The following is a 23,684-nucleotide window of genomic DNA, read 5'->3' on the forward strand; positions in this document are numbered from 1 at the left end:
AATAGGATGCATTACAAGATGTAACAACTTGTTTGACAGACCCTTGTTCTCCCTGAACAACCAGATTTGTCCGAATTCCTACCTGGTTACCAAGTCGTTAGTTACCAGTTGTTTGTTGGTTGACTAGTTAGTATCAACTCAGCATTGGTCCGTTCTGTATGGATGTATATGTATATATATAAGACATATATTTAAATATATATAAGGATGTGTATTTAAACGTGCTGATGGCTGGGTGTGATGGCTCACACCTGTAATCCCAGCACATTGGGAGGCCAATTTGGGAGGATCGCTTGAAGCCAGGAGTTTGAAACCAGCTTGGGTGACATAGTGAGACCTCCTCTCTACAAACAAACAAAATAGCTGGGTGTAGTGGCACACACGTGTAGTCCCAGCTACTCAGGAGGCTGAGGCAGGAGGATCGCTTGAGCCCGGGAGATCGAGGTTACAGTGAGCTATGATTGCATCATTGCACTCCAGCCTGGGCAGCAAGACCCTGTCTCTGAAAATAAAATAATAATAATAATAATAATAATAATAATAATAATAAATTGTCCTGGGCAGATGAGGACTTTGATTCAGCAGCCGGCTTTCATCCTCCAGAAGAGGGCAGCCTCATTCCATGTTTTGTCTGTAGCCTCCCTGCAGACACCTCCTCCCTCCTCTATTTGTTAAAGGGCAGGCTTTATTTGTTAAGTGCATTACAGCCTCCTGGGCAGCCAGGTGGGAACTTGGGAGGTATTTTTTCTCTTTGTTCTTTCTGGCTCTCTAACCAGATTCTAGCTAATTCCACCTGAGGTCTGGATGTGCCCTAGTTTCATTTCTAGACCTGCTGTCCCAGCTCCCTACTGTGTCTCCCAACCTCCTGCTGCAGACCCCTCAAATCTCAGACCCTCCCCTCCCCTCCCTCACCTTCTCTGTTTTCCAGAGGAATGTTTCCAAAGCACGTGCTCAAAAACGTTCCAAGGCTAGCATTTGAAGAAATAAATACATGTGATTAGGTTAAAGTCTAAATCCCCCGGTGGCATTCTTGACCGCTAAGAATCAAACTGCAATCCACTTCTCCACTTTCCTCTACTTGTACTCCCCTCAAAAAACCCACATTTCCGTGGAGTAAGCAGAACTAGGATTTGAACAACTTTAGATCCGAGTCTAAATGCAGAGCTCAATGTCTTTACTGTCTTTACTTTCCATCCATATGACCGTGGCAAGGAACTTAACCTCTATGAACCCTGGTTTTCATATCACTAGATGGGGCCCAGTGGTACCTGCCCCTCATGGTTGGTGTAACAAATAAACGTTGCTACGAATGTAAGAGTTCCTGGCATAAAGTGACCACATGATAAATGATACTGTCATTGTCATCATCATCAATTTACTTAATCTACTCTGAGCTTCGCTTCTTCTCTGCCATTGTCCAAATTCCCTGCTCTCCTGCCCTACTGAGATTTCGTCTTGTGAGGTCCAGCCTTGTGTCACCTCCTTTATGATAACCCTCTTCCTCCCCCAGCATCCCAGCGTTCACTGCTACTTCTGAGCACCCTCATTCAGAGTCAGGTAAAAATTTGTTCACCCAGGTTTACTAGGCACCCCCAACAGCGCCAGCACTATGCACTGCAGTGAAAGAGGCAGACAAATCCCTGCCATGGTGACAGGTATACTCTCGCAGATAAATATGCTTAAATAAATAAATAAATAAATATGCATGATGAGTTTCAAAAGGAAATTCACATAACTCCGGGACCACAGAGCAGGAAAATAACTTAGTGTTTCTTCTGTATCAGGGGCAGGTGCCCCAAAGGCTTACCTCGGAAAGGCACGTCGAGGCTGAGATGGAAGCGTGATTAAGTCAGGCCAACTGAGGAGTGGAATCACATTCTAGAAAGAGAGAACTGTGCCCCTCTTATCTTTCCTGCCTATTTTAAATTCTCCAAGATCAGACACTGAACTTTTTTCCCATAAAATCTCCAGCAGAGCCTGGAAAGGCCCTTGCCTATAGGAATTCTTCAGAAATTGATGAACAAAAAAATGCAAAGAAATGGCAGTTTTTAAAATTGAAGTCTTTAAAACGATAGGGAAACAAGCTCTTTCTGTTTCTGTGTTTTCTGTCCCTTTCTCGGGGTGGTTGCATATTTTGAGTCCTAAGATGATATGGTAATGAAAAACTCTAGTTCTTCGCAGACCACCTCTTCTGAGGGCTGAGAGCTCACAAGATGGCATGGGTGAGGGTTGCTTCAGGACAGCTTCTTATCCCAGAAGCAGGAGAGTTTTACCTGTGTGGGGTGTGCAGGTCACTTTACCCATCACACCGAAGTTCCTTTCTTAGCCAAACAAGAGTATAGGGTTGAGTTAGACACCCTAACAATCAACTTCTCCTGGAGTCATCTTATTTCCTGGAACTTTGGGGCTCAACTACATTTGTTTTAATGAGAAGCTTTTAGTTGCCTCTAGGGTGGGGACAGTGCTCTCCCATGCAGCAAGAACCAGGCCTGTGGAAGTGGCCCCCCTATGCAGTTTGAAGGTGGCAGCTCCACTCACTCTATGCCAAGCACAGACACAGGAATCGTCACCAAGCTTCCCGGGCAGGCAGGTCAGTGCTCAGGCTCAGCGCTACATCCGGGGCTATTCCAAGTCAGGTTTCTTCCACTCCTGGGCAGCATCTTGGGGGCTCAAGTTCACTGCTGCCAACAGCTGCTGGCGAGTGGGGCTGTTCCCACCCTCCCCTCAATGCAGAGTCTCCCTGGGTAAATGCTTTGAGGGCCCTGGCCTCTCATGGGTGGGGTTCACTTCAAAGTGGCTGTGAGTTCTCTTCTGGAGCAAGAGAGCTCTAACAGAGGGCTGCCTACCCTGATTTTTCAGGGGTGGCGTGTTGGGAAAGAAGGGATATCTCTATCTCAGCTTACCATGCCCTTCATTTTCAGTTATTAGTCTCAATATTGCAGGTGTACACTCCATAGTGATATTGTTCCTAATATCCATGGATGGAGAGGACGATATCACTCCCAATAGAGCAGGGGGTGAACACCCCTTCTGTGACATTGTTCCTAATAGCCAGTGGGGGAGAGAAGGATATTATCCCCAATATCGCAGGGGGTGGACACCCCCTTGTGATATTGTTCCCTATATCCTAGGAGGGAGACGATGATACTAGTGGCAATATCGCAGGGGGTGTACACACCCACTGTGATATTGTTCCTAATATCCAGAGGGAGAGAAAATTATATGACTCCCAATATCACAGGGGGTGTACATCCTCCTGTGATATTGTTTCTTATATTCAAGGGGAGAGGATGATATTACTTCCAACATCGTAGGGGTTGTGCACACCTCCTGAGATATTGTTCCTAATATCCCGAAGGGGAGAGCATAATATTACTCTCCATATCGCAGGTGGTGTGCACCTCCTTTGTAATGTTGTTCTTAATATCCATGATGGGAGAGGATGATATGACTCCCAATATCGAAAGAAGTGTACCGCCGCCTGTGATATAGTTTCCAACATCTAGGTGGGGAGAGGATGATGTTACTGCCCATATCGCACGAGTTGTAAAACCCCTTCGATATTTTGTCTACAATCCTGACGGGAGAGGATGATATTACTCCCAATACCGAAGAAGGTGTACACCCCCCTGTGACACTAGGCCCAATATCCACGTTGGGAGACAATGACAATATGCCCAATATCGCAGGGGATGTACACCTACTCTGGGATATTGTTCCTTATATCGAGAAGGGGAGAAGATGCTATTACTCCCAATAACGCAGGGGCTGTGGCTGTACAACCCTCCTGTGATATTGTTCTTAATATCCTAGGGAAGAGAGGATGATACTACACCGAATATCGCAGGGGGTGTACACCCACCCCGTGAAATTGTTCTTAATGTATTCCACCTCCCACCACCAGGGATATGGTTCCCAATATCCAGGGGAAGAGATGATAACATTATGCCCAATATTGCAGGGGAGTGTACACACCCTCTGTGGTGTGGTGTTGTTGCAAGTATCCAAAGGTAGAGACGATGATATTACTGGCCATATCGCAGGGGCTGTACACCCTTCTGTGATATTGTTTTTGACATTCAGTGGGGGAGAGGAAAACATTAATCCCAATATTGCAGAAGGTGTACAGACCCCTGTGATGTAGTTCCTAATGTACAGGGGAAAGAGAAGAATATTGCTCTCAATATCGCAGGGGGTGTAACCACCCTGCCCCCCATATATTGTTCCTAATATGCAGCGGGGTGGAGGCTGATAGTACTCCCAGTATCCCAGAAGGGGCACACACACCTGTGATATGGTTCCTAATATCCAGCGGGAAAGAGGCTGATTTTACTTTCGATATCGCACTGGGTGTACACTGTCCCCAAACCTGGGGTATCGTTCCTAATATCCAGACGGGAAGAAGATGACATGGCTGACAATATCGAAGCGGGTGGACACCTCTTCTGTGATACCGTTCCTGACATCCAAGGGGTGAATGGATGATATTACTCCCAATAAAATATTAACCGTAAAGCCACCCTGGGATTTTGTCCTTAATAACCACAGGGGAGAGGTGATATTACTACTAATATTGCAAGGGATGTACACGCCTCCTGTGATATTATTTCTGATATCCAGGAAAGGAGAAGATGGCCTTACTACCAATATTGAAGAGATGTACAGTCCCCATGGGATATTGTTCTAAAGACACAGATTGAAAGAGGATGGGATTCCATCCAATATAACAAAGGGTGTACACCTGGCCTGTGATATGAATCGTAAAACCTAGAAGAAGAGAGAATGACATTGCTTCCATAAATACACAGGGTGTACACCCACCCTGTGATATTGCTCCTGTCATCTAAAGGAAGAGATGATGATACTACTCCCACTACCAAAGAAGGTACACACCCCCCTGTGATATTGTTTCTCATAACTTGTGGGGGAGAGCATGATATTACTTCCAATATGACAGTGGCTTGACACTCAGTCTGTGATATTGCTCCTAATTTCCAGTAGGTAAAGTATGATGTTCCTACCAAGAGAGTAGTGGGTGTACAGCCGCCCTGTGATATGTCTCCGAATATTCAGGGAAACACAGGACATTACCCCAAATCTCCCAAAAAGTGTACATCCATTGTGTGATACAGTTCCTAATATCCGGAGGTGTAGAGGATGGTATTCGTTCTCCTATCGCAGGCTGTGTACACACCACCTGTGAAATTGTTCCTAATATCCTGAACAAAAGAGACTGCTAATAATGGACATACATTGCGGGGGGTGGGTAATTATTACGATCCGCATCCTAATGGGAAGTAATAGTAAGCACCTCTCTCCCCCTCGCTGTTAGGATCCACATCACAGGGGAGTGAGGCACCCCCGGTGATATGGGGAGTAATAGCATCCCCCTCTCTCCCCCTGGCCTTATATAAGGAGGCTGGCCTTATATAAGTGCCCCCCAATGCCATCATAGGCTTTAATGTATTCACTTAAAGTTTTTTCCTCATTTAGATCTGCCTTTCCCTTAATATGTCTAATTGCTGCCTGACATTCTGTATTAGCATTTTCATGAGCAAGCAGCTGAGTGATCAATTTCTTGGCATGAGAATCGGAAATAGCCTTTTGAGCCGCACCCTGCAAACGGGTGATAGAATCTGGATAAGGCTCCCTTGGACCCTGTTGAACTGTGTGAAAAGAAGGATAAAGCAGTAGCAGGGTCGTGAATTTTTTCCCAGGCTCTTAGGCATGTAGTTCTGAGCTGATCAACAGCCTCATCAGCCATTACCATCTGTTGATTTAGAGTACCCCATGCCTGTCCGATTCCAAGCAGTTGATCAGATGTGATATTAACGGGACGTTGGGCTTGAGTGTTTCTGCATGCCTGATTTGTTGCTTCATCCGTCCACCAGGTTTTAAACTGGAGAAATTCAGAGGGGGACAGGGTGGATCGGGGTAATGCCTCCCAATCCATAGGTATTCAACGTCTGTTATAAGCCACACATTGTAACAAGTAATGAACATAAGGAGAATTTGGCCCATCTTGTCCAATTGCTTGCTTTAAGTCTTTTAATATTTTAAAAGGAAATGGCTCCCAGCATGCTTGAGCAAGTTCTCTGGGCTCCTCAGCTGGTGAAAGAATTACCAGAAACTGCCAAGCATTCAAATCCCCCATTTCTTGTGCCTGGCGAATGGATGCCTGGATTGTCCCTGTGCCATAATTTGTATTTGGACCAGCTCGCAGCATTCCTCTACCATAATTAACAGGTGGACAAGCCTGGATCATTTCCTCATCGTAACTGGTTGTTAGACAAGCCTAAAGCTTCCCTTCACCATAGTTACTGGCGGGGCCTGCAACAATGGGAGCGGCAAGGCGCTTCTCAGGCTCCCCTTCCAAAAATTCCTAAGGCTGGCCTGGGGATGGCCATTCCAGACCTTCCCCTAAAGGCGCAGTAGGTGGCACTGTATCTCTATAAGTTTTTGAAGATTAGCATATATACCTTCCCGTTTCTCACCCTTTTTAAAACTAGACTGTCATGGTTCACTTTGCTGATAATTAGACTACTGATTATTCAACTTTCCTATGTCATCCTGAAACTCCTCCTTCTCCTCCTCAGTGTGGAAGGGCTCCAGTGCTGTTTTAATTGCCGACCACACAGACCAAGCAGAGACAGGAATATCGTGGCCCTCTTGTGCTCGTTTTAAGTCTGATCCGACCTTGTCCCAATCTTTTACATTCATGGTTACATATTCCATGAACCAAGGAGAATACCAAGGAGAATACTTGTCTACCAGATGGAACAAAGCTGTGAGATTTTGGGTACTCACAATTACCCCTCCGCAGCACAAGGCTTAAGTAATTAGCGAACTTACTCTCAGCCTGACCCATATTTTCCCGAGGTTTTGCTGGAATTCTCCGAGCGCCCTACTTACCCTAGAGCTTGAAGTGAAAACCTACTCGGGAGTCCTTTGTTGGTCGTCCTCTGCTTTCCACGCTCTAGTGTTCCTTCACTGGATTATTTGTAGAGATTACGGGGGGCCCCGTGTTGGGCACCAGAGACCAGCTTGGGCAACCGAGAGAGGCCCCCGTTTCTACCAAAAAAAAATGTGTGTGTGTGTGTGTGTGTGTGTGTGTATATATATATAGACAGGGATGGTGTGGCACGCCTGTAATCCCAGCTACTCCATGAGAAATCAGACAAAACCTAGCACCAGAGACTGATTTTCTTCTAAAATGCTTTCTCCAAAATATTTTTAAAACAAAAGGGGGAAATTGGAAAGGAAAATATTTTGGGCCCCCCAAATCGCTAAGATAAAGGGAAAAGTCAATCTGGGAACTGCTTAGGGCAAACCTGCCTCCCATTCTATTCAAAGTCATCCGCTGCTCACTGAGAAGAATGCTATCTTATTGCCTCCTTTGGAAAGGCTCATCAGAAACTCAGAAGAATGCAACCGTTAGTCTCTCACCTACCTGTGACCTGGAAGCCCCCTCCTGGCTTCGAGTTGACCCACCTTTGCTTCAGGTTGTACCGGATCAAACTAGTGTTCATCTTACATATGTTGATTGACATCTCCTGTCTCCCTAAAATGTATAAAACTGTCAGATACAGTCAGTTTCTCTTCCAAGGTTTGGCATGTTAACGTTCTTGTTTTTTGTTTTGGAACTCAACTTTCTTGTTCTCCATGCCTACTTGCCCTTAGTTACTGTAAACAACCTTCCTGTCAGTTCTAATCAAGAACTCACATCTGTTTCCTTGGTTACCTGCTCTGCACCCATTTCTCCCTTCGAAACCACACGTCCCACCTTTGTAACTCACATCCCCCTTCCCCCTTCCTTATTTGGGAAAATATTCACAAATAGCCAACCGGGTCAGTTTAGAGCTTGAGGTCTGGCCCCAACCTATGCCAGAGGTAGGGATTGCCTTAGGAATAAAAACTCCTGCTTTCCTTTGTTGGTGTGCTCTTGCGATTGTGATTGATGCAAGCAGCACGCTTCTGCAGAAGTAAATTGCGTTGCTGAGAAAACTTTCGCTTGAGTGCTGGTTTCACTTTGCAGTACCGAGCATTTATCTCCAACAAAACCAAGCTGTGCTCTGACCACCTTGGGCAACTGTCATCAGGATATCCTGAGGCTGTGTCATGCACAAGCATACCCAACCTTGGCAAAATAAACTTTCTAAATACTCTTATCCCCAAATGCTCAGGGAGACTGATTTGAATAATCATAAAACTCCGAGGCTGCACTCCAGCCTGGGCGACAGAGCAAGACTCTGTTTCAGAAAAATAAAATAAGATAAAAAAACTCCGGTCTCCCGCACAGCCAACTCTGCGCGAATTACTCTTTCTCTATTGCTATTCCCCTGTCTTGAGAAATCAGCTCTGTCTAGGTAGCAGGCAAGGTGAACCCACTGGGCAGTTATGGAATTGTCATTATATTGCTTGCAATTTTATATATATGTTATGCACAAGGTTAAACGCGAATGTCCTCCTTGCATGGTCAGATCCCAGCGCAGGAAGGACGCACCCCTTACAAACCGCTAGGCCAAAACGGTCATTCTGGCCTCATTCAGCCTCACGTGAGATCGCAATCTCCTGTCCCTCAGGGCCTGAGGGGGCGGGGCCTGAAGCCGCAAACAATCAGGGGCTCTGGGGTGGGGACCGTTCAATCAGGCACGCCCCCGGAAAGGAGAGGGCGGCTTCCAGGATCTGGCTGGCGGGCGCTTTGTCTCTCCTTCGCCACAGTAGGCTCTTTCTGTTAGTCTCCGCTGCTGCTTCTTGGCTCTGGGAGGCCCAGGTGCCTCTGCAGCAGCCTCTGCCACCCTGTGACCTGCGGGTATTGGGACATCCCTAGCTGACGCCAGGACACCCGGGAAGCTGAGGAACGGTGAGTGGACTGCGCCTGGCTTCCCGAAGTGGGGAAGAGGGCTGGTTAAAACTTGCTGGAACCAGCCATCGGCTGCGGAACCTGCGGACCCAGCCGCCGCGGCGCAGCCGGGCCTCAGTCCCCTTCTGTGCAGGGCCAGGCGGGGCGGGCAGCGGGACCCCTGAGTCCTGTCTGTACCTGTGGGCGCCACTTCCGCCGGCTGGAGCCCTCTCGGGAATCCCGCGCCTCCCCTACCCAGGTAGTGCAGTGACCACGGGAGGGTGATCCGGGAGAGCCCCGACTCCGTGTGCGTGGTTCCAGCGTGGGAGGAGCTGTGGTTCATGGAGCTTGTAGTGCCACCTTTCTCCCCCTAAAATTAGCCTGAGGCTTTGTTAAAACGTTAAACGGTGTGTTTGAGCAAATCCGCGATTCATAAAACGGGTACCGCAGTCATGGTTTGTGGTTTGGGGTCCACAGGAGGGGCGTAAATGAGAGGCTTTGATAAGGTTAATGAGGAAGCAAACCATACATATACACATATACATATATATGTGTGTATATACATATACATATATGTGTGTGTGTGTATATATATGGTTTTTTTTTTTTTTTGAGACGGAGTCTTGCCCTGTCGCCAGGCTGGAGTGCAATGGTGCAGTCTCAGCTCACTGCAACCTCTGACTCCCGGGTTCAAGCGATTCTCCTGCCTCAGCCTCCCAAGTAGCTGGGTTTATAGGCACCCACCACCACGTCCAGCTAATTTTCGTATTTTTAGTAGACACAGGGTTTCGCCATGTTGGCTAGGTTGGTTTCGAACTCCTGACTTTAATTGATCACCCGCCTTGGCCTCCTAAAGCTCTGGGATTACAGGCTTGAGCCACCTTGGCCAAAATATTTTTCTGTTTCCAAACATTTTACATGAGAGGAAAGCGGAGAATAAATCATCTGACACTCTACTGTAAAAAACATCTTTGTGCCTCTCTTCTTTTCATCTTTCCTAAGTGTATGTATTACCAAAATGTCTTTAGGTTGAGGTCCCCCCGTGAAAACTTTACAGGGTGTTGTGTCCTCAGCCACCCTCCTGTCTTTTCCTAGTGCTGGCATTTTAGAACTGTCTGGGGATGACCCAGGATACCCACAGTGGCCATGTCTATTGGAGGGTCTAGTGAGTATCAGCCCTGGGGTCATCTCATCCCCAAGGACAGCCTGAGGTAGGGGGTAGAGTCTCTTAGGGGAGCAGCTGGATGCTCTTGGCCTTAGAGGAATCTCCTGGTATAGTTTCATCTGAAATGGTGACCCCTTAGGGTCATTAAAATTTTAGGACAATACAATGTAATGTCATTAAAGTTAGGTCATTAAAATTGTTCCTCCAGCCCGAGTTTTTATTCCTCGGAGACACATTGATGGTCTGCCAATTGGATGCTGATATTGAGAGGAAAAGGCAGAAATGATTTCTGCTCTCTAGATTGTCTCAGACTTGTGAAGAGAGAAAAACTGTCCCAAAGACAAGGAAAACCCACCCCAGAGAGGATGTGCAAGAACCTGAATATGAAAACACACTTAAGGCACACCGGAGGACAAAGAGCAGCGCCAGTGCCTCCTAGGTGGTCACTGAGTACTTTACTGAACAGGATGGGTGTCCCGAGGGATAGAATGGCCTGCTGTGACACTTAGAAAGGTCTGTGTTGGAGTCAGCACTGCCTCTCCCTGAGTTTGTTACCTTGAAAAGACTTGTCTGCTTATTTGAGTTTCAGTTTTTCATTGACTGTAAGATACATTTTGTCAGTACAGCTTGAAAGATAAAAATACTATTTCCAAAGAGGCAAGGTAAAATGATGTACTTTATTTGCTAAAAATTTGTATTCATTTCTTCCCCAGAGTGAGTGTAGTAAGTTTTAAAGGTCTGTTCTTTTTTTTAAAAATATATACTTTAAGTTCTAGGGTACATGTGCACAACGTACAGGTTTGTTACATATGCATACATGTGTGATGTTGGTGTGCTGCACCCATCAACTCATCAGCACCCATCAACTCGTCATTTACATCAGTTATAACTCCCAATGCCATCCCTCCCCCCTCCCCCCTCCCCATAATAGGCCCCGGTGTGTGATGTTTGCCTTCCAGAGTCCAAGTGATCTCATTGTTCAATTCTCACCTATGAGTGAGAACATGTGGTGTTTGGTTTTCTGTTCTTACGAAAGTTTGCTGAGAATGATGGTTTCCAGCTGCACCCATGTCCCTACAAAGGACACGAACTCATCCTTTTTTATGGCTGCATAGTATTCCATGGTGTATATGTGCCACATTTTCTTAATCCAGTCTGTCACTGATGGACATTTGGGTTGATTCTAAGTCTTTGCTATTGTGAATAGTACTGCAATAAACATATGTGTGCATGTGTCTTTATAGCAGCATGATTTATAATCCTTTGGGTATATACCCAGTAATGCGATGGCTGGGTCATATGGTATTTCTAGTTTTAGATCCTTGAGGAATCACTATACTGTTTTCCACAATGGTTACACTAGTTTACAATCCTACCAACAGTGTAAAAGTGTTCCTATTTCTCCACATCCTCTCCAGCACCTGTTGTTTCCTGACTTTTTAATGATTGCCATTCTAACTGGTGTGAGATGGTATGTCATTGTGGTTTTGATTTGCATTTCTCTGAGGCCAGTGATGACGAGCATTTTTTCGTGTGTCTGTTGTCTGTATGAATGTCTTCTTTTGAGAAATGTCTGTTCATATCCTTTGCCCACTTTTTGATGGGGTTGTTTGTTTTTTTCTTGTAAATTTGTTTGAGTTCTTTGTAGGTTCTGGATATTAGCCCTTTGTCAGATGAGTAGATTGCAAAAATTTTCTCCCATTCTGTAGGTTGCCTGTTCACTCTGATGGTAGTTTCTTTTGCTATGCAGAAGCTCTTTAGTTTAATTAGATCCCATTTGTCAATTTTGGCTTTTGTTGCTGTTGCTTTTAGTGTTTTAGACATGAAGTCCTTACCCATACCTATCTCCTGAATGGTATTATCTAGGTTTTCTTCTAGGGTTTTTATGGTATTAGGTCTAACATTTAAGTCTCTAATCCATCTTGAATTAACTTTCGTATAAAGAGTAAGGAAAGGATCCAGTTTCAGCTTTCTGCTTATGGCTAGCCAACTTTCCCAGCACCATTTATTAAATAGGGAATCCTTTCCCCATTTCTTGTTTTTGTCAGGTTTGTCAAAGATCAGATGGCTGTAGATGTGTGGTATTATTTCTGAGGACTCTGTTCTGTTCCATTGGTATATATCTCTGTTTTGGTGCCAGTACCATGCTGTTTTGGTTACTGCCTTGTAGTATAGTTTGAAGCCAGGTAGCCTGATGCCTCCAGCTTTGTTCTTTTGACTTAGGATTGTCTTGGCAATGCGGGCTCTTTTTTGGTTCCATATGAACTTTAAAGCAGTTTTTTTCCAATTCTGTGAAGAAAGTCATTGGTAGCTTGATGGGGATGGCATTGATTACCTTGGGCACAAATTACCTTGGGCAGTATGGCCATTTTCACGATATTGATTCTTCCTATCCATGAGCATGGAATGTTCTTCCATTTGTTTGTGTCCTCTTTTATGTCACTGAGCAGTGGTTTGTAGTTCTCCTTGAAGAGGTCCTCTACATCCCTTGTAAGTTGGATTCCTAGGTATTTTATTCTCTTTGAAGCAATTGTGAATGGAAGTTCATTCATGATTTGGCTCTCTTTTTGTCTGTTACTGGTGCATAAGAATGCTTGTGAGTTTTGCACATTGATTTTGTATACTGAGACTTTGCTGAAGTTGCTTATCAGCTTAAGGAGATTTAGGGCTGAGACGATGGGGTTTTCTAAATATACAATCATGTCATCTGCAAACAGGGACAATTTGACTTCTTCTTTTCCTAACTGAATACCCTTTATTTCTTTCTCTTGCCTGATTGCCCTAGCCAGAACTTCCAACGTTATGTTGAATAGGAGTGGTGAGAGAGGGCATCCCTGTCTTGTGCCAGTTTTCAAAGGGAATGCTTCCAGTTTTTGCCCATTCAGTATGATATTGGCTGTGGGTTTGTCATAAATAGCTCTTATTATTTTGAGATACATTCCATCAATACCGAATTTATTGAGAGTTTTTAGCATGAAGGGCTGTTGAATTTTGTCGAAGGCCTTTTCTGCATCTATTGAGATAATCATGTAGTTTTTGTCTTCGGTTCTGTTTATGTGATGGATTACATTGATTGATTTGCGTATGTTGAACCAGCCTTGCATCCCAGGGATGAAGCCCACTTGATCATGGTGGAGAAGCTTTTTGATGTGCTGCTGGATTTGGTTTGCCAGTATTTTATTGAGGATTTTTGCATCGATGTTCATCCGGGATATTGGTCTAAAATTCTCTTTTTTTGTTGTGTCTCTGCCAGGTTTTGGCCTCATAAAATGAGTTAGGGAGGATTCGCTCTTTTTCTATTGATTGGAATAGTTTCTGAAGGAATGGTACCAGCTCCTCCTTGTACCTCTGGTAGAATTCGGCTGTGAATCCGTCTGGTCCTGGACTTTTTTTGGTTGGTAGGCTATTAATAATTGCCTCAATTTCAGAGCCTGCTATTGGTCTATTCAAGGATTCAACTTCTTCCTGGTTTAGTCTTGAAAGAGTGTAAGTGTCCAGGAAATTATCCATTTCTTCTAAGTTTTCTAGTTTATTTGCGTAGAGGTGTTTATAGTATTCTCTGATGGTAGTTTGTATTTCTGTGGGGTCGGTGGTGATATCCCCTTTATCATTTTTAATTGCGTCGATTTGATTCTTCTCTCTTTTCTTTATTAGTCTTGCTAGTGATCTATCAATTCTGTTGATCTTTTCAAAAAACCAAATCCTGGATTCATTGATCTTTTTGGAGGGTTTTTTGTGTCTCTATCTCCTTCAGTTCTGCTTGATCTTAGTTATTTCTTGCCTTCTGCTAGCTTTTGAATGTGTTTGCTCTTGCTTCTCTAGTTCTTTTAATTGTGATGTTAGGGTGTCAATTTTAGATCTTTCCAGCTTTCTCTTGTGGACATTTAGTGCTATACATTTCCCTCTACACACTGCTTTAACTGTGTCCCAGAGATTCTGGTATGTTGTATCTTTGTTCCCATTGGTTTCAAAGAACATCTTTATTTCTGCCTTCATTTCGTTATGTACCCAGTAGTCATTCAGGAGCAGGTTGTTCAGTTTCCATGTAGCTGAGCGGTTTTGATTGAGTTTCTTAGTCCTGAGTTCTAGTTTGATTGCACTGTGGTCTGAGAGACAGTTTGTTATAATTTCTGTTCTTTTACGTTTGCTGAGCAGTGCTTTACTTCCAACTATGTGGTTAATTTTGGAATAAGTGTGATGTGGTGCTGAGAAGAATGTATATGCTGTTGATTTGGGGTGGAGAGTTCTGTAGATGTCTATTAGATCCGCTTGGTGCAGAGTTGAGTTTAATTCCTGGATATCCTTGTTAACTTTCTGTCTCATTGATCTGTCTAATGTTCACAGTGGGGTGTTGAAGTCTCCCATTATTGTTGTATGGGAGTCTAAGTCTCTTTGTAAGTCTCTAAGGACTTGCTTTATGAATCTGGGTGCTCCTGTATTGGGTATATATATATTTAGGATAGTTAGCTCTTCCTGTTGTATCGATCCCTTTACCATTATGTAATGGCCTTCTTTGTCTCTTTTGATCTTTGATGGTTTAAAGTCTGTTTTATCAGAGACTAGTATTGCAACCCCTGCTTTTTTTTGTTCTCCATTTGCTTGGTAGATCTTCCTCCATCCCTTTATTTTGAGCCTATGTGTGTCTCTGCACGTGAGATGGGTCTCCTGAATACAGCAGACTGATGGGTCTTGACTCTTTATCTAGTTTGCCAGTCTGTGTCTTTTAATTGGATCATTTAGTCCATTTACATTTAAGGTTAATATTGTTATGTGTGAACTTGATCCTGTCATTGTGGTATTAGCTCATTATTTTGCTCGTTAGTTGATGCAGTTTTTTCCTAGCCTCGATGGTCTTTACATTTTGGCATGTTTTTGCAATGGCTGGTACTGGTTGTTCCTTTCCATGTTTAGTGCTTCCTTCAGGGTGTCTTGTAGGGCAGGCCTGGTGGTGACAAAATCTCTAAGCATTTGCTTGTCTGTAAAGGATTTTATTTCTCCTTCACTTATGGAACTTAGTTTGGCTGGATATGAAATTCTGGGTTGAAAATTCTTTTCTTTAAGAATGTTGAATATTAGCCCCCACTCTCTTCTGGCTTGTAGAGTTTCTGCCGAGAGATCTGCTGTTAGTCTGATGGGCTTCCCTTTGTGGGTAACTCGACTTTTCTCTCTGGCTGCCCTTAACATTTTTTCTTTCATTTCAACTTTGGTGAATCTGACAATTATGTGTCTTGGAGTTGCTCTTCTCGAGGAGTATCTTTGTGGCGTTCTCTGTATTTCCTGGATTTGAATGTTGGCCTGCCTTACTAGGTTGGAGAAGTTCTCCTGGATGATATCCTGAGGAGTGTTTTCCAGCTTGGTTTCATTTTCCCCCTCATTTTCAGGCACCCCAATCAGACGTAGATTTGGTCTTTTCACGTAATGCCATATTTCTTGGAGGCTTTCTTCATTTCTTTTTCCTCTTTTTTCTCTAGACTTCTCTTCTCGCTTCATTTCATTCACTTGATCTTCAATCATTGATACTCTTTCTTCCAGTTGATCGAGTCAGTTACTGAAGCTTGTGCATTTGTCACGTATTTCTTGTGTCATGGTTTTTATCTGTCAGTTCGTTTATGGCCTTTTCTGCATTGATTATTCTAGTTATCCATTCTTCCATTCTTTTTTCAAGATTTTTAGTTTATTTGCACTGGTTACGTAGTTCCTCCTTTAGCTCTGATAATTTTGATTGACTGAAGCCTTCTTCTCTCAACTCGTCAAAGTCATTCTCCATCCAGCTTTGTTCCATTGCTGGCAATGAGCCCACGTTCCTTTGGAGGGGGAGATGTGCTCTGATTTTTTGAATTTCCAGCTTTTCTGTCCTGCTTTTTTCCTATCTTTGTGGTTTTATCTGCCTTTGGTCTTTGATGACGGTGATGAACTGATGGGGTTTTGGTGTGGGTGTCCTTTCTGTTTGTTAGTTTTCCCTCTAACAGTCAGGACCCTCAGCTGTAGGTCTGTTGGCGATTGCTTGAGGTCCACTTCAGATGCTGTTTGCCTGGGTATCAGCAGCAGAGGCTGCAGAAGATAGAATATTGCTGAACAGTGAGTGTTGCTGTCTGATTCTTGCTCTGGAATCTTCGTCTCAGGGGTGTACCCCACTGTGTGAGGTGTGAGGTGTCGGTCTGCACCTAGTGAGGGATGTCTCCCAGTTAGGCTACTCTGGGGTCAGGGACCCACTTGAGCAGGGAGTCTGTCCGTTCTCAGATCTCAACTTCCGTGCTGGGAGATCCACTGGTCTCTTCAAAACTGTCAGACAGGGTCATTTACCTCTGCTGAGGTTTCTGCTGCTTTTTGTTTAGCTACGCTCTGTCCCCAGAAATGGAGTCTACAGAGACAGGCAGGCCCCCTTGAGCTGCGGTGGGCCCCACCCAGTTTGAGCTTCTCTGCAGCTTTGTTTACCTACTTAAGCCTCAGCAATGGTGGGTGCCCCTCCCCCAGTCTCGCTGTTGCCTTGCAGTTAGATCTCAGACTGCTGTGCTAGCAAGGAGGGAGGTTCCCTGGGCATGGGACCCTCCCATTCAGGCGTGGGATATAATCTCCTGATGTGCCATTTGCTAAGACCCTTGGTAAAGCGCAGTATTAGGGTGGCAGTTACCTGATTTTCCAGATGTGGTGTGTCTCAGTTTCCCTTGGCTAGGAAAAGGGATTCCCTTCCCCCTTGCGCTTCCCAGGTGAGGCGATGGCTCGCCCTGCTTCAACTCTCACTGGTCGGGCTGCACCAGCTGATCAGCAACAATTGTCTGGCACTCCCCAGTGAGATGAACCCGGTACTTCAGTTGAAAATGCAGAAATCACCCGTCCTCTGTGTTGCTGGCGCTGGGAGCTGGAGGCTGGAGCTGCTTCTATTTGGCCATCTTGCTCTGGAAAATAAAGATCTGTTCTTTTTTTGTTTTGTTTTGTTTTGTTTTTGAGATGGAGTCTCGCTCTGTCGCCCAGGCTGGAGTGCAGTGGCCGGATCTCAGCTCACTGCAAGCTCTGCCTCCCGGATTCACGCCATTCTCCTGCCTCAGCCTCCTGAGTATCTGGGACTACAGGTGCCCGCCATCTCGCCTGGCTATTTTTTTTGTATTTTTTTTAGTAGAGACAGGGTTTCACCGTGTTAGCCAGAACGGTCTCGATCTCCTGACCTCGTGATCCGCCCGTCTCGGCCTCCCAAAGCACAGGATTACAGACTTGAGCCACTGCGCCCGGCCAAGGTCTGTTCTTTTTAAGGGTAATTTCAAACGGAATTGTAGAACTTAGCTTTGTAAATGCTACTGGTGAAATAAAAGTGTGATAGATAAATTGATGATTTACAAATATTTACCAAAATGTCAGTTCCCCTCTTGTAGCATGGTGAAGAATTTATGACAGTGGACACATCTGTATCCTCTTATCTGGATATCTGAGGGTTTTTTGTTGTTGTTTTTTGTTTTTTTGGAGATGCTGTCTTGCTCTGTAGCCCGGCTGGAGTGCAGTGGCGCCTTCTCTGCTTACTGCAACCTCCGCCTCCCGGGTTCAAGTGATTCTCCTATGTCAGCCTCCCGAGTAACTGGGATTATAGGCACCCACCACCACACGCAGCTAATTTTTGTATTTTTAGTAAAAACGGGGTTTTAGGCCTGGCACGGTGTCTCATGCCTGTAATCCCAGCACTTTGGGAGGCCAAGGTGGGCGGATCATGAGGTCAGGAGTTCCAGAGCAGCCTGGCCAACGTGGTGAAACCCTGTCTCTACTAAAAATACAAAAAAATTAGCTGATCGTGGTGGCAGGCACCTGTAATCCCAGCTACTTGGGAGGCTGAGGCAAGAGAATTGCTTGAACCTGGGAGGTGGAGGTTGCAGTGAGCCAAGATGTTGCCACTGCACCCCAGCCCAAGTGACAATGCGAGAGTCTGTCTCAAAAAACAAACAAACAAACAAACAACAAAAAGACAGGGTTTTGCCATGTTGACCAGGCTGGTCTCAACCTCCCGACCTCAGGTGATCACCCGCCTCAGCCTCCCAAGGTGCTGGGATTACAGGCATGAGCCCCCATGGCCGGCCCACTCTATTTTCTTTTTATTCCCTAAATTTTAATATGTTTGAGTTTGTCTGTTCCTTTATTATTTTTTTCTTACATAAAAAAAATTCTGCCTAATCCTTTGTAAAAAAAAGTCTTCCTGTGACTTCCGAAAGCATTCTAGTTTTATCTTTCATATTTGAATATATAATAAGTTGATTATTGTTCATGGAATAGAGAAGAATGCAATACATTTTCCCAAGTAGATACCAGCCTGGTTTGCCTCATATTTTAAAGTGCATGTGATTTCTTTTTCTATTCTACAGTGCCTACTCTATCATTCATCAACTTTCCATATAAATGCTGCATCATTAAGACTTTTTTCCCCCTTGGTCTGCTTGCTCATCTCTCTGCTAATACTGTGCTGTCCTGAATATTTTCGTTTGAAAATCTTAGAAGTATGTCAGACAAGCCATCACTCTTTTTTTAGATGACTAAAAATCATTAGACATTTGTCATTTTTACTATGTAAGAAAAAGTAGTTTTTCTTGCCTAAAACAACCTGATTTGGGAATTTATGTGATTTCATGGGAATAGCATCTGGAAGTGGTGACATTAATGTCATTTTAAAAAGCAGGTGTCATATTTCCTCTTATTCCTTTCTGCCTTGACATTGTGCAATAGAAATTTAAAAAATTGTTATATTAGTATTGTTAAATTAATCAATTATTGATTTTATTTACTACTCAATTAAATTTAATAAGCCTATTCTCTCTTGGTGTAATCACATGGAATGGGCTCAACTCCCCAGTTAACAAGTGACAGCACGTGTAAAAGATTGTCTACCAGGGAAACTCATTGAACACTTAGTGTTCAGATTGTGTTTTGGTGTCTGGTTCCCTAAGCACCACTGCAGTGACACAAAATAATAGACCTTCAGCAGAAAAAGTTTTGACAAATATATTGCATAAGCCATTTAGATGCAATGAGTCATTCTTATTACTTGGGTTGGTGGAATCCCTTTCAAAATGTAAGTTACTAATACAAACAAAGATTGAACTTTGTGAGCAGGCGTTTTTAAGAATAAGTAGTCTCAGTAATGATAATATTAACTCATGCACATCAGGTAGGACTTTATTATGGCAGATACTAGAAATGTACAAAGTGAAGTTAAAAGGTAACTCCTAGCAGCACATCTTACTCCCTGGATTCTCTAATGAGATGGGTGTTTCTACTTTGCTGTTGCCTTTTTCAATAGTTCAATTCTAGCATTAGTACTGCTGTGTGGGAGGGAGTATGTGTGAACAGAGTAAAAGTTGTGACAATCAAATCATAGAATAAATGCTTGGAAATTTCAGAATCATATAAACAGCTTATGAATTGAGTATAGATTCCCAGTGCTGTCAGTCTCACCCATCCTTCTATCCACATGTGTGGAATGTTCTAGGACTCCGTGGCTTTTGAGGATGTGGCTGTGAACTTTACCCAGGAGGAATGGGCTTTGGTAGATTCTGCTGAGAAGAATCTCTTCAGAGAAGTGATGCGGGAAACCTGCAGGAACCTGGCTTCTGTAGGTAAGAATGACAACACATTTCATCTAATTGCAGAAGTATTTCCCTATCATCAGTGCTATTTGTGATTTGGAATGTGGCAAGGGAATGATTTGGTGAAGAAATCAGGCATGGGAACTGTGTACAATAAACATTAAATCTAGTAATGTTTCTATGGTTTGTAATAATTCATGATAATTTTGTGGGTCTACATTTTAGGAAACAAATGGAAAGACCAGAATATTGAAGATCACTTCGAGAAACCTGGGAAAGATATAAGATAATTTGCACTGAGAAGAGGAAATAAAGTCCTCTGAAGGAATCTTAGCATGTCATGAACTTAAAAACAAGCAATCAAAGCAAATAAGAGTCACTTGAAATTTATTTCTTTTTAGAAAAATTTCACCCAAAGTGTAACATACTTTCAGTGTAGCAGTCAGTGTTTGGAAAACAGTTTACTTGAAAATAGTACCACAAAATTGTGTATATGAATCTTACTATTTTGGTCATAGCCATGCAGGTGGTAGCTGTGTTTTCAGTAGTAACCCATTTACTTTCAAATAATTCAGTCATGGCAAAAAAAAAAAAAAAAAAAAAAAAATGCATTTTCCCTGATATTGGTAGCAGTGTAAGTCCAAGACCTATTAATAAGTACAAAGTTATTAAACCAACCAATAATAATGTGTTTGTCATTTTTTTTTACAGAAATCATATGGTACAGAGTCTGTGTGAAAGCAAAGAAGGTAGTCAGTATGATGGACAAGTTGTCAGCCAAATTCCAAATCTTGATCTGAATGAGAACATTTCTACTGGATTAAAACAATGTGCATGCAGTATTTGTGGAAAAGTCTTTGTACGTCTTTGCCTCCTTAATAGGCACATCCTAGCTCACTGAGGATACAAACCATATGGAGAGAAGCAATATAAATGTGAACAGTGTGGGAAATTCTTTGTTTCTGTTCCAGGTGTTAGAAGACACATGATAATGCACAGTGGAAACCCAGCTTACAAATGTACGATATGTGGGAAAGCTTTTTATTTTCTCAATTCAGTTGAAGACATCAGAGAACTCACACAGGAGAAAAACCCTATAAATGTAAACAATGTGGTAAAGCGTTCACTGTTTCCGGTTCTTGTCTAATACATGAACGAACTCACACTGGAGAGAAACCCTACGAATGTAAGGAATGTGGGAAAACATTCAGATTTTCTTGTTCTTTTAAGACGCATGAAAGGACTCACACTGGAGAAAGACCCTATAAATGTACCAAATGTGATAAAGCCTTCAGCTGTTCCACTTCCCTTCATTACCATGGAAGCAGTCATACTGGAGAGAGACCCTATGAACGTAAACAATGTGGCAAAGCCTTTAGTCGTTTGAGATCCCTTTGTAACCATAGAAGTACTCATAGTGGAGAGAAACCCTATGAATGTAAACAATGTGACCAAGCCTTCAGTCGCCTCAGTTCCCTTCACCTCCATGAAAGAATTCATACTGGAGAAAAACCCTATGAATGTAAGAGATGCGGTAAAGCCTACACTCGTTCCAGTCACCTTACTCGCCATGAAAGAAGTGATGATATAGAGGCTAGGTGTAGTGACTCAGCCTATAATCCCAGGACTTTGGGAGGCCAAGGTGTGTGTATTGCTTGAACCCAGGAGTTCATAACCAGCCTGGATTAAAACAATGTGAAACAACCTGGGCAACATGGTGAAACCCTGTCTCTACAAAAAATGAAATAATGCCGGGCGCGGTGGCTCACGCCAGCTACTTGGGAGGCTGAGGCAGGAGAATGGAGTGAACCCGGGAGGTGGAGCTTGCAGTGAGCCGAGATCGCAACACTGCACTCCAGCCTGGGTGACAGAGCGAGACTCTGTCTCAAAAAAAAAAAAAAAAAAAGAAAATAATTAGCTGGGCATGGTGGCACATTTCAGTTGTCTTAGTTCTTTTTCAAGGACATAAAAAGCCATGGGGGGTTGGGGGGTAAGCCCTGTGCATGTGGATCACAAGGTCAGGAGATTGAGACCATCCTGGCCAACATGGTGAAACCTCGTCTCTCCTGAAAATACAAAAATTAGCTGGGTGTGGTAGCATACGCTTGTAATCCCAGCTACTCAGGAGGCTGAGGCAGGAGAATCACTTGAACCCAGGAGGCAGAGGTTGCAATGAGCCTAGATTTTGCCACTGCACTCCAGCCTGGCGACAGAGTGAGACTCCATCTCAAAAATAAATAAATAAATAAATAAATAAATAAATAAATAAATAAATAAAGACCCTTGAATGTAAGAAATGTAGTAAAACATTTACTCTTTCCCATTCCCTCATAAACATGAAAGAGCTCACACTGCAGCGAAACCTTAAGAATGTAGGAAATGTGGTCAAGCCTTCAGATTTTCGTGTTTTTGAAGATTTGGGAGGACTCAGAGTGGAGAAAAGCTTTTTGAATTTAAATTTGTGGTAAGGCCTTCAGTTGTGTTAGTTCCATTTGAAGACATCAGCTCGTTCCTGAGAAAAACCCTATGAATGTCCAGAATGTGGGAATGTTTCATTTCTCTCATACCCACTCAAGGACATATGAAAATGCACATTGTAGCTGGCTGGACCTTGTAAATACAAGAACGTACACAGGATTAAAACTCTAGTAGTTTAGAAACTGCAAGAATATTTTCAGTTTTAACATTTACTTGAAAAGTCATGTGAAAACTCCCACAGGAAAGAAGTTCTATCAGTGAAGTTTTTCTAATTTGGAAAGCCTGATGCAAATTAATTATCATGCAGTGCTTGAAAAAAATGTATGAAATGTTACATAAGTTACAGGTATATTGTTTTTATCAGTGGCTCATTCTTAAAGAGTCTTGAGTATGCATTTCACCTTGTTTTGCAGGGAAACCTTGAGGTGAGAGTTCTGTAAATGCTCTTTAAGCAGTAGTACTTGAATTTCATAGATAATGATATTTTCTTAAGTTTGTTGGTAGAATTTTTGTCTATTCATTTGATAATGTGCTGAATTCATGGTTGAATTTTGATGTTTTTCTAATATGTAGGTAAGTTTAATTTTTTTTATTTCATTATTATTTTTTTTTGAGATGGAGTGTCACTTTGTTGCCCAGGATGGAGTGCAGTGGTGCGATCTCGGCTCACTGCAACCTCCGCCTCCTGGGTTTAAGCAATTCTCCTGCCTCAGCCTCCCAAGTAGCTGGGACTACAGGCGCCCGCCACTACGTCCAGCTGATTCTTTGTATTTTTGGTAGAGACAGGGTTTCGCCATGTTGGCCAGGCTGGTCTTGAACTCCTGACCTCATGATTTGCCCACCTCGGCCTCCCAAAGTGCTGGGATTACAGGCATGAGCCACCGCGCCCAGACAATACATACATGATTTGTATGTATTGTCCTGTGATTAATGGACCAGTGAATAATGATTGTGAATTGTTGGAATTGTCTTACTAGCCTCATTTGGCAAATTTTGATTATCCCTTGTCCATTATACACATTCCACCTTTTTTTATTAAAGGAAAAACGACTCTTGATGTAAAGATGTTTATTTTTTGCTAATAATGAGTTGGTATTAATTCCTAAGTATGTAAAGTTTACCATAGAGTATCATCTCATGAGTTCTTTACATTTGTTGCCCTTTATTATTATTTCTGTTATTTGGATCATTCACTTTGAATGAAGGAGAGAGAACTGTGATAGGACAATATGTTGTAACCAATCTGAGGGAGGAAGCATTCAGTCTCTCAGTCACATATGATAGCGTTGGGCTTTTCATCGATGCCTTTGGTATTGTAGTAGACAATATTACACCATTATGGTATTATAGTTTATCTATTGTATTTTACAGTGTTACAGTCTTACCAGTCAGTGTCATATGATTCAGTTCCCTACCAGCCAACAGACAAACCAATCGCATACTCCTGTAGGAACAAAAGAACATCCTCGGCCGGACACGGTGGCTCATGCCTGTAATCCCAGCACTTCAGGAGGCCGAGGTGGGCGGATCACGAGGTCAGGAGATCGAGACCATCCTGGCTAACATGGTGAAACCCCGTCTCTACTAAAAATACAAAAAGTTAGCCGGGCGTGGTGGTGGGCGCCTGTAGTCCCAGCTT

The 23,684-nt window shown here is 43.3% G+C and overlaps 1 long non-coding RNA gene and 1 pseudogene across 1 annotated transcript in view; one reads left to right on the forward strand and one right to left on the reverse strand.

The window, feature by feature from the left end:
* Positions 1–7,629, reverse strand: part of LOC139361944 (uncharacterized) — a 19,901-nt gene extending 12,272 nt beyond the window's left edge. The window contains exon 1 of the long non-coding RNA XR_011619990.1: positions 7,451–7,629. This is a non-coding gene — a long non-coding RNA (uncharacterized lncRNA). The remainder of the gene's footprint in view (positions 1–7,450) is intronic.
* The window catches only part of LOC139361942 (zinc finger protein 669-like), a 26,581-nt pseudogene extending 3,506 nt beyond the window's left edge, over positions 1–23,075 (forward strand).
* The last annotated feature ends 609 nt before the right edge of the window (positions 23,076–23,684 follow it).

Source organism: Macaca nemestrina, chromosome 2, assembly GCF_043159975.1.
Source record: "Macaca nemestrina isolate mMacNem1 chromosome 2, mMacNem.hap1, whole genome shotgun sequence".
In the NCBI taxonomy this organism is placed as follows: Eukaryota; Metazoa; Chordata; class Mammalia; order Primates; family Cercopithecidae; genus Macaca; species Macaca nemestrina.